This window comes from Vanellus vanellus, assembly GCF_965231255.1.
Source record: "Vanellus vanellus genome assembly, chromosome: 7".
Lineage (NCBI taxonomy): Eukaryota > Metazoa > Chordata > Aves > Charadriiformes > Charadriidae > Vanellus > Vanellus vanellus.
Window position 1 is genome coordinate 27018187 of NC_138912.1, and position 15032 is coordinate 27033218.

Sequence of the window (15032 nt, forward strand, 5' to 3'; positions counted from 1 at the left end):
AAAGTTGTGCTCAGTGTAGCATCTTTTTCCTGTGTCTTTGGTCTTACCTAGAATATTAAGCCATTACAAGAGGGTGCTAAAGCTGAGGCATCTGTTTCTAACTGAAACTTGGATATTAAAATGCCAGAGCAGATGAGAGGGTAAAAAAAGACATACAGTAAGAAGATCATATTATTTTTTGTTTTGTAATTAAGACTGAGAAAGGATCGACATGCGTGACACCCTTTAAGAAACGGGAACGTTCACTGCGCTATTGCAGCAGCTGCCGTTTGGGTACGTTACAGTGGCATATTCACTCCACTTGCCGCTTCCTAGAGGAGTTTATTCAGCTTTTTCAGGATGTGGGGGGCAGATGCCTGTGTTGGGGTGCCTCAGCAGACTGCTTTCCCGAGATGACTGCATCTCTGCGGGGCTATAGGCAGCTTCCAGATGTTTGTGCCTGGGTGTAGACAGATTGACTAGAGGCACTCCATAAAAGCTGGGTTTCACATACTGCCGGTACCAAGGTTTTACCTTCTATCATCTGTCCCCAGCTCAAAGTCAAGTAGCAACGTTAGCAGGCTGAAAGAAGTCCTCTGGAAGCCACATCTGGCCTATTGACTGCCCTCTCGAATGGTCTAGACCCTTCAGACCTGAAATACATTGGGCATTCGTCATCAAAGGTCAGTAACTGCACTGTGAGAGGCTGCTTTGGGTTGGGAAGGAACACATGGCTACAAATAGATGGTTGAATTCAGTCTTATTGTGCATTTATCACTAAATCAAGTTTTCAATTCAAGAAGGTACTCCTGTGTATGTTTAAATCATATCTTCTCAGGAAAATCTCTCAACAATAAGACAAAACCTGAAACGTGTACTTAATGTTTTCATGAACTTTATCTCTCAGTCCAGAAATTGACAGCACTATCCCCCCCCCCTTTTTTTTTTTTTAATGGCATGGAAAAAAATCTCATTAGAAGACAGCTGGAATGTAAACACAAATCACAATAATTGGCTTTTACGTATTTTCATGAGGGTTCTTCAGATGGTTGTTTTTACTGCACAAGTGCAGTACTGTAGATATACAGTGAAGCACTCTTGAGAGAATAATTGATACATGGATAAAATACTTAAAAACATCCCCTAATGCTGTAAATCTAAATGCAGGCCGAGACTATTACATGAGAAAAACAAATATACAAACCCTCAAATTCTTTAGAGTTCTGTTATTTGCTGGAGCTTCCCTGGCCTAACCAATTCCCCTGTCTCTACTGAGCCAGGCTGTTAAGCACCTATTAGTGCAAGAACAGAACAAGAAATCGCCTGCCCAACGAGGTGTCACCTTGAAGATAGTTAACCTGTTCCGGGCATGTCTGTAGGCATAAAAATTCACCATTTATCTGTCCCTTTTTAGAACATTTGTTAGGGCTCTCCAATTAGAAAAAGAAATCTCTACATAGATAAAGAATTTAATGAAGGTAACAATACCATTGCTTGTCTGCAATGTGAACTTCTGGGATGAACCACACTTCAGTTTCTTCTTGTACTTCAGTCAGAAATGACACTGTTGTGGCTACTGTACAATAACCACTGAGAGACAGTTCTACCCTGAAATACTGACTTTATTTTGCTTCTCAGTTCTGATCTCCTAAAACTTGTAATACATAGGAAAATTATTGTTTCTTTTCAAAACTTGGTACGATTGAGAAAGAATTAGTGGGATAATAATTTTATTTTTAAAATGTAGCTCTATGTTAAATTTATTTCCTGTGCAATTCTCTATGTATATTCAGTGAGTTTATCCACTCGGTGCAGTGAAACAATTCTTTCTGATTTTAGCTTTTATTATTTCTACGGTGCCAACCGAGGTGACAAAGGGAAACATACTGTCCCTTGTTGTTTGTCATCAGTGGGACTGTTCAGTGGTTGCCATCAGCTACTGTTTTCTAAAAGCTCCGTATGCACAGGGGTAACAGGAAAAAAAAAAAAAACAACACGAAAACATTGGGACAATTTTGCAGTCAAATGCACACACTCATATACTCACTTGCAGTGCTGAATTTGCAGATAATCTGCTCGTTTTAGCTATCAGATAAATACAGTCTGAGCAATTTTATGTTATGTTGACAGGATGATCACTGGCCAATGTCTTCCCAAGTCACCAGTGTACGCTTGACTTTTTCTAGAGCCCTCTATGAGATGGCATCCCAGCCAGTTCAACGTTCAGAATTTAGCCCACAATTCCTATTTTGTTCCCCTATGTCCCTTCTTTTGAATTACTCCACCCTTCACCGTTTACAGTCTGTTTAGACTGCAGAGAGCAAACTATTCTCCAAACACCAGGAAAATAGAAAAGCCTTTCTTTTCTTTTTTTTTTTTTCCTGCTATTATGCTTTAAAACACACTAGCTCTTTCTTCCTCACCTTCCTCTTGTCAGCTATAGCAAACAAACTGTCCCTAAGGAGAAAACAAACACTTGCTGTGGTATGCAAACACACTATGAATTCATGACATCAGTACTAACATGGCTTGTTGTAGCACCCATTTAAAACCTGTTCCCCTGTACCTTATGTCATCTCTTCTTGGCTATCTATCTGGCTTCTTCCAGCTTTGTCGTATTAATCTGGCATCCACGCTTTTGAATGCTAAAATGTGTCATCCCCCCTTTCTACAGTAGTGTGCACGTTAAAACATCAAAATATTTTTGCATCCTCCTTAATGCTATATAGGAAAGATGAAAGAGGCCGTGGAGAACAATTGTGCATCATGGATCTAGCCCTCAGGATAGGAATGATACTGATGACAACCTGTCGAAATGCTGAACTTGTGGTGTTGTTTGGATGAAAGAGAGAATGCAAATGAGGGATAAGGAGAAAATGAAAGCTTCAGGATGGGCAAGGGGGATTTTTCAGCAACAGAATAGCAAACATTGTCAGAGCACTTGTGATTGCAAGTCATATAGCCCTCCACTGTTGGGAGCCAGAAATGTCTCTACATCATTTACACTCCTTCCCAAAGACATTATAATGCCTGAAAGAAAATACATCTAGACAGACTCCAAAAGCTACAGAAGGAAGATTTGCTTTATTAAAATCTTTGAAAAGACTCTTAGAGTCTGCTTGTGTATTACCTGCCAGGAGCTACGTGAGTGCAGTCAATGAAAGTTAATGCATTTCTGTGATGTTTTGGCTTTGTATATATGGCAAATCCACATAATTAAAAAAAAAAAAAAAGATAAATTGGTTAAGAGGCATAACCCCTTCAAGTGGATGTTTTCACCTGGTTTCAGTTCATCTTCTCTGACAAGTTATCTTAGCTTGATCAGACAGCTAAACCAATGCTGTTTTCTGTTATAACTGAGACCTTTAGGACTGTATCTAACTACTGATGTTAGTAGTAAGGCTGCATTTGACGACTTTGGGGGAATAAGAGAGATGATAATGCCTAGATTTGTGGGATGTATTTCCACACTTTATTGTAGACAAAGAACCAATATGCTGTAAAACCTAGACTTTTTTTTTCTAGAAGAGAGCCAGTAATTATGCTATGTATGAAGAAAGCCATTCCCAGAGCTCACATGGGTGTTTTTAGGGAGGGAGGAATTCTGTTTTCCACCCAGCTTTTAGGCAACATGGTGCAAATCCAATCAAAAAAGGGTCGGCAGCACTAGGTAGAATCACTACAAAGAGGAAAGCTGATTCTCTCCAGCCTTGTCTTTTTCTGTGCTCTCCCTCCCCCTTGCTTCCCCCCATTGCCTTGCAGGTAGGACATTAAAAGAAGTTGTATACGAGGAACTGAGAGTAATCGGAGCACAGCAGTCTTTCTTGATTTATTACTTCATTCATTAATCCATATATAAAATGCAATTTAGGACAAGGCTTAGAAATCCTCACTCTGACATGTTCTCACATATTTGATAAATGATTCCACTGGAAGAGGCTTGAAGGGCATCTGCAGTAAATTCTGCCGAGATCTATTTCTCAAAACATTTTTACACTTTCATATCAAATTAGAGGATATCTTGTAGATAAGGGTAAGTGATGGGATTTCTATCACTTGGGTGCATGTCTCATAACTCACAAGAGTGGAGGAGTACAAGCAAGCAGCACCATAAGAAAGCCCCGGCTTTAGGACAGTCCCCTTGAAAATTATTCTCAGAATTGTTTCCTTTCAGCCCAAAGTTGTTAGTAGTCATTGAGACGTTTTAAGACATTGATATAAATATTGTTTTCTCTAACTATCCAAAGGAAGAAGCACTGCGATATATGGATTACATTTGAGTTATTCCAGGCAGAAGGTGCATTCTTAATATTAATTCCCTTCTCCTAGCTTCTTTCATTTGTCCCTAAGGCTTGTGTCTGGCTATCTGTCCAGTTCACGCCATGTAGGAAATAGTGAAGAAAAGGAATGTCACTGGCAGGAATCTCTGGAAGCAAGTAAGTGGGCAGGTTTTTACTTCTCACGTGCCTGCAAGCGAGGAGCACATGCACCCAGTCAAGGTAGCTGTAGTCATCTTCCGCCTTGCTTTATCAAACAAGGATGCGATGTGAGAATAAACGTTTGTGGGCCTTGCTTTTTCTGACACCTTGCTATGATTTGTGATATGGTATTATGCACATACATGCGCGTGCCCGTGTTCCTGCTGTTTGAATGGCAAACAGGTCAGACAATTCCCAAATCCCATCAATGTATCACAAAAAGGGGATATAACGTGGGCATTCCCCTTCTGTTCTCTTCTATGCTCTGCTGAACTACTACAAATTGGAGAACAGAATCAGTTTAGAGAAAAAGATTACTCAGAAACTGTGCATTTACAGCTACAGTAGAGACCTACTGTCAGCAATGGGACTTTGTGACAGGGTGAATGAAGCTTTAATGCTTTATTTTTCAGTGAAAAAAAGAATTCTAGATTAGCAAAATTTGGTCTTGAACAATTTTAACTCTGAGCTAATGAGCTGAATTGATACCTATTAAAATTGCAACTCATAGAAAAAGGATTACTTTGGTCTTTTAAGAACCTTCTTCTAAGACCTAGAAGCTCAAATTTCTCTCTTCAGGTCATATTTTGTTGAGAAAGTAGCAAATAAGTAAGACTGAATTCTAGTGACTGTTTCTTTCTCTCGTTCTTGCCAACCCTTTAGTTCAAGCACCTTTTGTCTGTTTCTCCAAAAATTTAGTACAAAATGTTTTCCTGAGGACCAGACATGAATTCAGGGATGTTGGTTTCTAACAGAAACTTAGCTGCAACATTACCTCTACATCTGTGACGAACACAATATGCTGCAGATCTCAATCATGTATTTAAATTCTCTGTGGATATATAGATTATTGCTGCAGCGCAAAGAAAATCTTTCGGCTACCCTTGAGTAATATCCTCTAGCCTTATTCAGCCTGAAAGTATTTATCAGAAAGTCATTACAGCTGTTTTGTTTGCATATAGCTTTCATTCCTCGTATTTTAATGTCTGGACAGCATTAGCTCAATTAGTCTAATGAATGAGTAGGTCTTCTAATATTTACTATCTAATTAGTTTATTGGCCTAGATGTAATGTGCTAGGTCTAACTGTGCAATGTGTGTAGCCAAGACTGTTCTGAAGAACTTTGTGGTCAATTTCTGTGATATTTTGGCCTAGTGCTTTTTGGAAGAGAAAGAATTGGCTAATTTCCGTATATGTTTTCCTAAAGATTGTCAAAGCAATATAATGCCCTAGAAAAGGTGATACACTTGCTGTGCTAAACTCCCAACCAGGGCCTCTGAATCCCTTCTATCTGGGGCAATCTGGATGGATTGGATACCACCTGAGAGAGAAACTAAACTAAAGGGCCATCTTTTGATTTCCAGGTGACGGGTAGCATGCAACAACAGAAATGGGGGACAACAGAGTGGAATACATATAAAGGATCATAAAATGGTCCATCATATGCTCTTCTCTCTCCAAAGGGAATAAAAGAACAAATGCGTAACAGGTGTTAGTTGTATTACTTACTAAGCTACTTGAAAGCGCCGAGATCTTACCAAGAAGAGCTCGTATCAAAACACGCAGATACCCTATGAATCGAAACAATTAGAACAAACGGTGCTATACATAACTAAAGTAGCTCAGACTGTTTCTTAAAAAGTAGAACAACAAATTCAATCATACCTTTTTTGTCCCTGTGGAAAAAAAGAGATGGGCAGTGTGCGAAGAGACCGCTGCTAGGGGGCTGAACGGCCTTACGGGTTGGTCAGCGTTAGTTAGCCCTGAGCTGAAGGGTTGTACCTGAACCCAGCTGCAGGTGCTGATCCTCTCAGAGGCCCAGCTGAGGCTCATTTTGTGTGCAGCGGGGCTAAGGGGGGGGGGCAGTGGTGTAACACAGCTGCTTTTCATCAGAGGCAGGTGAGGCAGGGGGCTTTTTCTGCTGCCGGCCCTGGGGCCTGCTCTTCCCACCACGGGGGCCGCTCAGAACCCGAAAGCCCAGAGAAAGGAGGATCGGGAGCCGGATGGCTGAACGTTCACAAGCTCATTTCTTCTGGATAAGGAGGTGGAAGAGAGACTGCTTAACTGAGGTTGTGTGCCTGAACGCTCTGGGGATCATCAGCTGAAGTGGAAATTCAAGGAGAGCAGCCTTAAGAAGTCTTGAACTCGGGTAAAGGTAGGAAAACTCTGGGATCTTTGTTTAAGGCTGCTGGGGCTTTGCTACTTTTATTCGGTAATTGGAAATGCTTAAAAAAAAAGAGCAAGAAGTTAAATGTGTGAGTGAAACAGTGTCTTTTAAAGTAAAGCTGTCTTTTAAAATAAAAACAAGGCAGTTTGATGTGTCTCTGAACTTGAAGTTGTTCTTTGCACCTTAGGCTTTAACCCAAAAGGTGGCTTTATAAAAAGGTGTTCTCTAGTTCAATCAGTATTTCTAGTTAGCCTGGAAGCCAAAATTGGAGGATGCAAGCAAAATCTCTTCCTTATTTACTCAGTGTCTGTTTATTCTGTATGGCGTATCCCCTGATTTGGAGTCTATGTAGTTTTGTTTCTTTTTAAGCTGTGCATTAACTGGGTGACCCTAACACCATGTGCAGTTGTAGGGCATGAAATGAAGATGTATAGGACTATATAGCTCAATGCATATGTGACTGTAAAGTTACTGGTTGCATCCCCTTTTCAGTTGTGTTCCTCAGTGTTATGAGGAGTGTTGTGAATTCCAAGGCATGCCCAAGGTTTACTACAAGGTATCTGTACTGCTGTTTGTAAGGAGTTTCCCTCAAAGAAAACTTGAGCTGCCTTCTAGTCCCAACTTACTCTATACTATAACTGTATAACTCTATGACTATAGCAGATATCAAAGGCTTCTGAAGATAGACGCTGGATCTTTTCTTTAATGTAAGATTGTAGTCATAGGGGATAAAGTTAGGGGTAGGAGCTATAATAACTACAGGAGTCTGTTCAGAGAGCTGGGAAGTGTGATCGCAAAGGCAATCTGAGCACTGGACGCACCAGACGTTTTCATCTTGAAATACTTGCTGGGGCAATTAAGTGATCCACCCTTAAGATGTAAAGGACACAATGGGCTCTTTTAGCCTTAGGGCCTTTCTTTCTGTATAGCAGCATCACTGCTGATGATGCTGAATGGGACATCCCAAATAACTAACTACTGAAAGCTAAAGCAATTTGTGAAGCATCTTACAAATGTTTGTTGGAAGCCTTGGGTAGATGTGGAAATAAATATGAAAAAAGTGGCCTCTCACTATTTCATGTTTTATTTATATTCATAGTATATGAAATTGATTCGTGTGGTGTCAGAATTACTTCTGTGCGTCATATGTGTTAACTGAAAAAATGCATAACTGCAGTGCCAGGATGGGAGGTGGTCCTTGGGTAGCCGTTTTGCTTCCTGGCTTTCAGGAGGTTATTTACATTTGGGCAGGAGAAAGGAGATAGACTTGGCCTTTCATATTACTGGATTCAAGAAGTCTTGACATTAATTATTTTAGAGTAAGTCAGTTCTCTGATTCTTGCTAACTGCTGTTGTGTTTCACAAAGATGGCTCGTGTGTAGTGCATGTCCCTGCTGTCACGGGCAGTAGTAGAGCACTTGCTGTTACTGACATTCAAACAATCATCGCTATGCTTCAGGATTGTTATGGTAAACTGTTTAAAAAAGAAAAAAAGGACATTTTAGACTGTCCTTGCAGCACTTCAGGGAACCATTTCTATCCTGATGTGCTGTTGGAAGGTTCAACAAGTGAACCAAATCTTTGTAAACAACACATATCAGAGAGAAGGTTTTGTCCTGATGACAAGATTTTCTCAATGCGTATGATTTCCTAAAGATGCCAGTCTATATCATTAAGCACTTCTAATACCTTTAAAAGTCTGGTGCCGTGTTTCATTGTTGTAGAAATATCCACTTGGATGGTGTACCAGGGTGTCAGCATATCAGAAAGCTGTTCTGATTGCTGTACTGGTACTATTGATTCACTGTAATCAATAACAGTACAATCAAAAATAGCACCAGCACTGCTTACCCTTCAGCTTTGGATCTGGCTTTTTGCAAAACGGGAATATCTCACTTTCTGAAACTGCCTCTCATTCTCATCTGCTGTTTTCCTTTTGAGTGGAGTTATATGTAAGCTATGATGATGCACTTCTAAAACAAGTTTGAATGCCGCTTTGCAAACATTTATATATGTTTATAAATTGGTCCCTACGTATCCTGCTATCTTATCTCTGAGCTGAGTGTTAATAGAGTAACTTCTGATCCCTTCTACTTCATCAATATACATTCACATAAATTCATATGGCAGTTTAGAGCCAATTAAAATTTATAAGCCACAAGTAGCGAGTGAAATTCTAAGGATTAATTTACTCACTGGAGTATTAATCTGTGTAATGTAGTAGGTTATCCTTCAGTAAACTTGGCTATATGGAGATAGGGAGATACATTTCCTTGCATGTTTTACTGTAAATGCAGTAATTGGTCCCACTGGGCTGTTGAGCTTGAATGGTTACAGCCAGCAGTACCACCACAGCCTTGGTGTGAACCCTGGGATAAAGAACCGAATCAGCAATATGAAACCCAGTTGTGTTTATCTTGCAGGATCCATCTTGCTTTTCATTTCCTGCTCGGAATTTGAGATCAGGAAAGAAAAAGGTGAAATAAATAAAAGTAATTACAATTGAAAACAAAAAGACACCCCTTGCTGTGACTATCAGAAAGTATTACCTATTCCCTCTACCTCCCCTAAACCTCTCTGTTTAAAGAAGCGATTGAGAAGGGGTTGGAAAAGGGAGGCAGTGATCATAAATTACTTAACGCGTTCGGCAGAAGGAGCTTCCTCCTTAAGGCTTGTGAGTTAGGATCTTTTTACACTTGGAAAACCTAATTGATCAAGCCTAGTAAATCTGACTTTTCTTAATGGGTTTTTAACTATCATTTATTCAGCTAATGATCTTGCTGATACAGAGCAGGGACAGAAAGCAATCGTGGCTCGTGAAGGACCACAGGAAAAGCTGGTGCCTGATCCTGTGTTTTAATTTGGGTCCTTTCCTCTCTGCTTCAAGATGTTCTTCCTTTCATTAACTTCTGCCTTCCTCTTAAGTTATTAACTGTGAGCTTGCTATGGTAAACCCACTAGAATTCACATATGTTTTTACAAAAAAAAAAAAAAAGTAAATAAAGCTGGGGGAAAGAAAAAAAGCAGTGTCAAGGGAGCCTGGAAAGATAAATTATTTTCAAGGTTTTCTCTGGAAAAACCCAGTCAGGACAAGCAAATGAATAAATAAATATGCTGTAGAGATCTGCATCTTGGGAACACTGAGATTTCAGGATGAAGAGCTGCAGTAAGAATCCCTCCCCTAAAAGAGGGTAAGCCTGGTACACAGCCCTGTTTTTTCCCTGCTGTGGCTGGCCGTGGGTTGGAAAGCCAGCATCCCTGTTGTTATCTCGCATTATTGGATTTATCAATCATATTCCCTCTGACGGGTATGATACAGAAAGGCCAAAACCTGCTGAATTGCCTTTATCTGGATGACATGTGAATTATCCCTGTCCAACCTCCTAGTTCTAATTCTTGTGTTTGTCAATCGATGCGGAGCAGAAATATGGGTGTAAAAAAAAAAAAAAAAGTTAAAATGGCTTTCTGCAGGTAATTCTGTGTCAGTGGGGAGCAGAACACAAGTCTGTCTCCTTGACGACTCCTGCCCTGTCTCCTGGGCTGCATGTCCTTCCAAACCCTTCTTTCCCACCCCCAAATGTCAGGTCATCAGGGAACTGTCTGTCCCTTGGACAGCTTTAATCCCAAAGCAGGTTGTGACCTCGCAGGCTGCTATGTGGCAGTGAAAAGTGGGCAGAAATTGTGGTATGGCTACTGGGCTTACTAGTCCCTGATGGCCAGCTGTGCGTGAAGAAGACCTCTTAGCTACAGATTGCAGGAAAGTGTGGAAGAACTGGCTGGTTTCTGACCTCTATAGGACCAACACTAGAACAGAGTCCAGAATAAAAACATCGGATTTAAAGTGTGGTGTTTTTGTTTTTTTTTTTTTTTAACTGGAAATCATGCCAGTGTGCACTCATGTAGGCAATTAAGCCAAAAGACCATTAGTAAGTCTGTCCAACTCTAAAAACTTTTAAAAATTATGGAAATAGGGTCATATATAACACAGGTGTTGGGGGAGGAGCAGGGAGAAAAAAACAGTTTGAAAAGGTATACCAAAGCATCTGCTGATAGGAGTAGAAATTAGCTTTCAGGCTTCATATATCTGGCAGAAAAAGCAGTTTCTGTCTCAGTCAAATTCAGATGTGTATTATCTAGTTTTGAATGGTACTTTATTTCATACACAGGTATGTACTCTGAAGAAAACACAACGAAAAAACCTATGTGGTACATCTTAAACTAATTCATGAGGGAATGCTACTTTGTTTCAAATCACATTATTTCTAAATTGCTAACACTAATTCTTTCTTCCACGTTCTCTCTCTCCAATTATTGAAGCTTGCGTACATCCCATTTTTGTGTGCACTGTTTTCTAATTATCTTCTATGAGGTATTACTACTATATCCCTACAGAGAATAACAGAAGTTGGTAGAGATTCATAAAATGCATTTAAAACCACTCTAATGGATATGTGAATGTGGGGGGAAAACAGTGATTTTGTTCTAGCTTTTTAGATGTCTGCCTCTATTGAAATAGTGTCATTCAGGAGACAGATTTGATTAGTATAGTGTTGTTCCATGGCATTATTTTCTGGGGAGGAGTCTGGCAAGAGTTGTCTTCCTTAAAGGTTCCCATCATAAACACTAATGCTTGTCATCTGTTCTTACAATTCTCAATAATTTCTTTGTCCTTATTATTTTGTTGTTAAAACTCAGTCACTTTTATAGTTTTTTTTTTTCTACTGAGTATCCAAAAAGGAATCCTCATCTGTTGGAAATAAATATGGCATGAAAATGCAAGTATTTGAGTGTAACTATGAATATTGTGGACTTGATAACATAATTTACTCTTGCAATTTGTATTTGAATGAAGCATTTTTTTTCCTTCCATGATCTGAATTGAAATATTTCCTTGCCAAGGATTTCCCATGATTTTACTCTCTATAAACAGAACTACAAAATCAACTGCCATGAAAAGAAGATTGTTGCACTTCTAACGTTGGGCCTGAACAATTGGTTGGATTCTCCAGTGGGGAAGTAATTTGGTTTTTGTTGGGCTTAGACTGGAGAGGCTTTCACTTGGGTGTAGCAAGGCTGGCCCTTGGGTAAGGGAGTGCTGTTTTGAAAGCCTTGGCTGGCTTTAAAGCCCTTTAAGGGGCTGAACGGTGCAGTTGCAGCTGTAGCTCTGTCTACCCTGTATCTGGCTGGCACCAGTCTGTCCCAGTCCCCAGGGAGATGCTCGAGACTGGGGCTGCCCCGGTCCCTGGCTGAGCCCCGGCAGCGCCTGGACCCAGTGACACTTCAGTTTTGGAGGGGTAAAAAGGGTGAGTAAAACAATAAGCAGCTTTTAATTGAATGGAAAGAACTCCCCTGGCTTAATTAGGCTTTGGATCAGCATGTCAGAGAGTTGATCTTTTTTTTTTTTTTTTTTTTCCTCCTGACACACAAAGTGAAGCCTTGACCCTATTTGCCTAAATACTTAGTGGTGCAAAGTGCTGTAGCATAGGGACCTGATAGCCTTGGCTGTGGAACGCGTGCCACGCAGGCTGGGCTCCAGTCGGGTACAGGGAATATGTAGAACGGTGCATGTACTCAGCCGGGAGGGCAGATTTGAAACCTGTTCAAACCACTGGGAGGCTAAAGCAGTTTCTGATGTATTTCAAATCTGGATCAAGAGTAGTGATAAGATTGTACACAGATAGGGTGTTTTAAGCAAATCACTTAGAAATGCAGGATTACTGTGGTTTTTTTTTTTTCTTCTTAGCCTCATGCTATGGTTCTTTTTGAGATATAATGGCAAAATTACATGTTGAATTATTTGGTCTTTTTTTGGTCCTCAAAGGGCTTGTATACATTCATGTAAAACTGGTTTAACTTCCTGTAATATATTTGAACTACTCAGTCTTATAAATTAGCTTTATGAAACCACTGTGAAGCAGAACTCTTCCCCCCCCCACCACCCCAATGCCACCGATGTTTGACTATCTCTCTGCTACTGTACCATCTCGCATCCCACAGTGTGCCCTGCTATTTCATGGAGAAATCCTCAAGTTCATTGATTTACAGCTGCACCTCACTGGACTTCTGCAGGGTCTCTTTGTCTCCCTTAGTTTTCCCGTTTGAGCTTTCTCTCTGCCTGTTACAAATTATAGCTGAAAAAGCTATTCTCTGCTGATTAAAATGCAGGAGGAGCTGGCTGGCACTGCTCTTGGCAAACATGGCCCTCGTCACCAGGGTAGGGAACACGGGGAATAATGAGCTTTAACCCTTGTTAATAATACATATGAAATGTGCAGGCCAGCCGGCCTGGGTTGTCAGAAGACCCTGACTTTGCCAAGCCTCACCTCTCTGGAAAGAAGTGATGAAGACTGATCACTGCTTTTTGTCCACTGATGTTTACTTCCCGTTTGTTTTGTTCTTGACCTTTGTTCCTCATGAGCTTCATCACATGTTAGCAGACCCTCCTGTGGTCTCTTGCATGTCAAAGAACTGGCTTGTCAGGCAGTATTTTTCTTTTTGTTGTGTGCATTTTTTGTTTTTAACGTTGTAATTCCTGTTTGTGCGCTGGCACTAGGCCTGGCCTGTGCTTAAATGTGCGTGAGGAGGCATTTGGCACAGGTGTCAGTCTCTGGGTGTTTGTGTGACGGTGTGTTGAGGGAAGTGACACAGCCAGTGCCCATAGCATGAGCTCTGGGAAAACCTGGAGATGGAGGGCCTTGCCTATAGCTGTTGGTCTGGGGAAGCTGTTTTGGGGGCTGAAAGGCCCTGGCTGGGCTGTGGAAGAAGGGGCATGATTTACAAATTTCATATATGTAGTTTCTTTCTGACAAGAGAGATGCTGTAGATAATGTGGGGGCCTTTCACCTCGCCCCAGGCCCCATCCCAGCTGGTTCCTGCCTGCCGCATCCCAGCTGCAGGCTGGCTTGCAGTAGCGGAGGCGGAATGTACCAAGGCTCGACATTGTGGCAGTAAGTGATGATCGTGATGCTTTTGCTGCCATGTCCTCTGTTGCCCTGGGAAGAAGATGCTGCATTAACAGCTGTTTGAGCTCCTCTGCTGTCCCCTGGCTTGGCCTCGCTCAGCCGGTGGGGGAGACAAACCCTCGGCAGCGCTGTTGGGCCCTGGGTGCTTCTGCATTCCTGCAATTTGGCTCTTCTGCCATCCTGTGGAAGACGCAAATGAAGAGGATCATATAGCCCTTTGCACTGTGATAACAAATGGCTTCCAGTGTTTCACACCTACCAAAGGGGTTTAAGTGTGAGCACATAGGAAAATGGAGTTCTCTAGGCAGCATCCCTATCATTATCTTGATAAAAATGTTTTTAAAGGCACTTTAACAAAATTTTCTAATAATTTCAAAGTAGTTAAGCACAGTGGTCTTAATCTTTTCCAGATGGACTGCACAAAACAATACGCTTTGGTACCAAACTAGTAGTGAAGGGGAGGGGAGGCCAGCTTCCTTTTTAGCACTTTCTGAAGCTAGAGCTGCTTCTGGTTATCCCCACTGGAGGGTCTAAATGTGGGTTACTTTACAGGCTGGGTCGTGAACTCCTGTGCTAGATAGACCCATAGCTACTGCTATTGGCGACATTCCCCAGCTCCTAGTTTCTTGTATCATAGAAAGATCTAGCCGCCTTGATGCTTTTCCTAATTGACTTCCATTATGAGAAAACCCAAACAAACAAGAAAACCCCAAACCCTAAAGCTCGTTTAGGAAAAAGAAAGAAGCATCAGAAAGAATGAACTCCTGAAGCTTTTCTACGTGATAAATGACAATTGAATTGTATATTTAATGTGAATAAATGTCTTGGATTTGCTGCTTTGAGTCTGCATACAGTGGAGAAATGAATCTATTGCTATGGCATTACCTCAGAAGTTCTGCTTTTAAATAAACAAACAAACCACAAAAAAAAACCCACTCCCACCCCCAACTTGTGTACTAACTTCTACCACAAGGCCCTATATAAAGCCTTTGGGAAAAAAAATAAAAAATTGTTAACTTGTGTTAATGCTGGCAGGATGCACTGACTTTTTAAAAAATTCCTGTACTGCGCATAAAGCAAAAGTACAAAAGTTATAGCTACCTTAGAATGGTAAGATACTTTGTCTTCTGCAGGGTCTGGGGTATATAGCCACTGTCAGCTTATATCTGTCGCTTAAGGAAAATGGTACGGTAAGGGTCTAGCACCTGGGTACAAGCAGAATTCGCGTAATAGCACGTAATAGCCTCAGGCTCAAATGTCTTGTAATTGTAACAGTTTATAAGTGCACTTGATTTGGTACGTGTCTGTCTGAGGGAGAAAGAAAACTTATTTACTTTTGACTTTTTAATGAGAAGATGCTGGAGGGGCACAATGGCAAAGTGGTGAAAGCATTTTTCCATGGAAAACCAGGCACACATGTAGATCTTTTTCCAGGCTCCTTGTGAA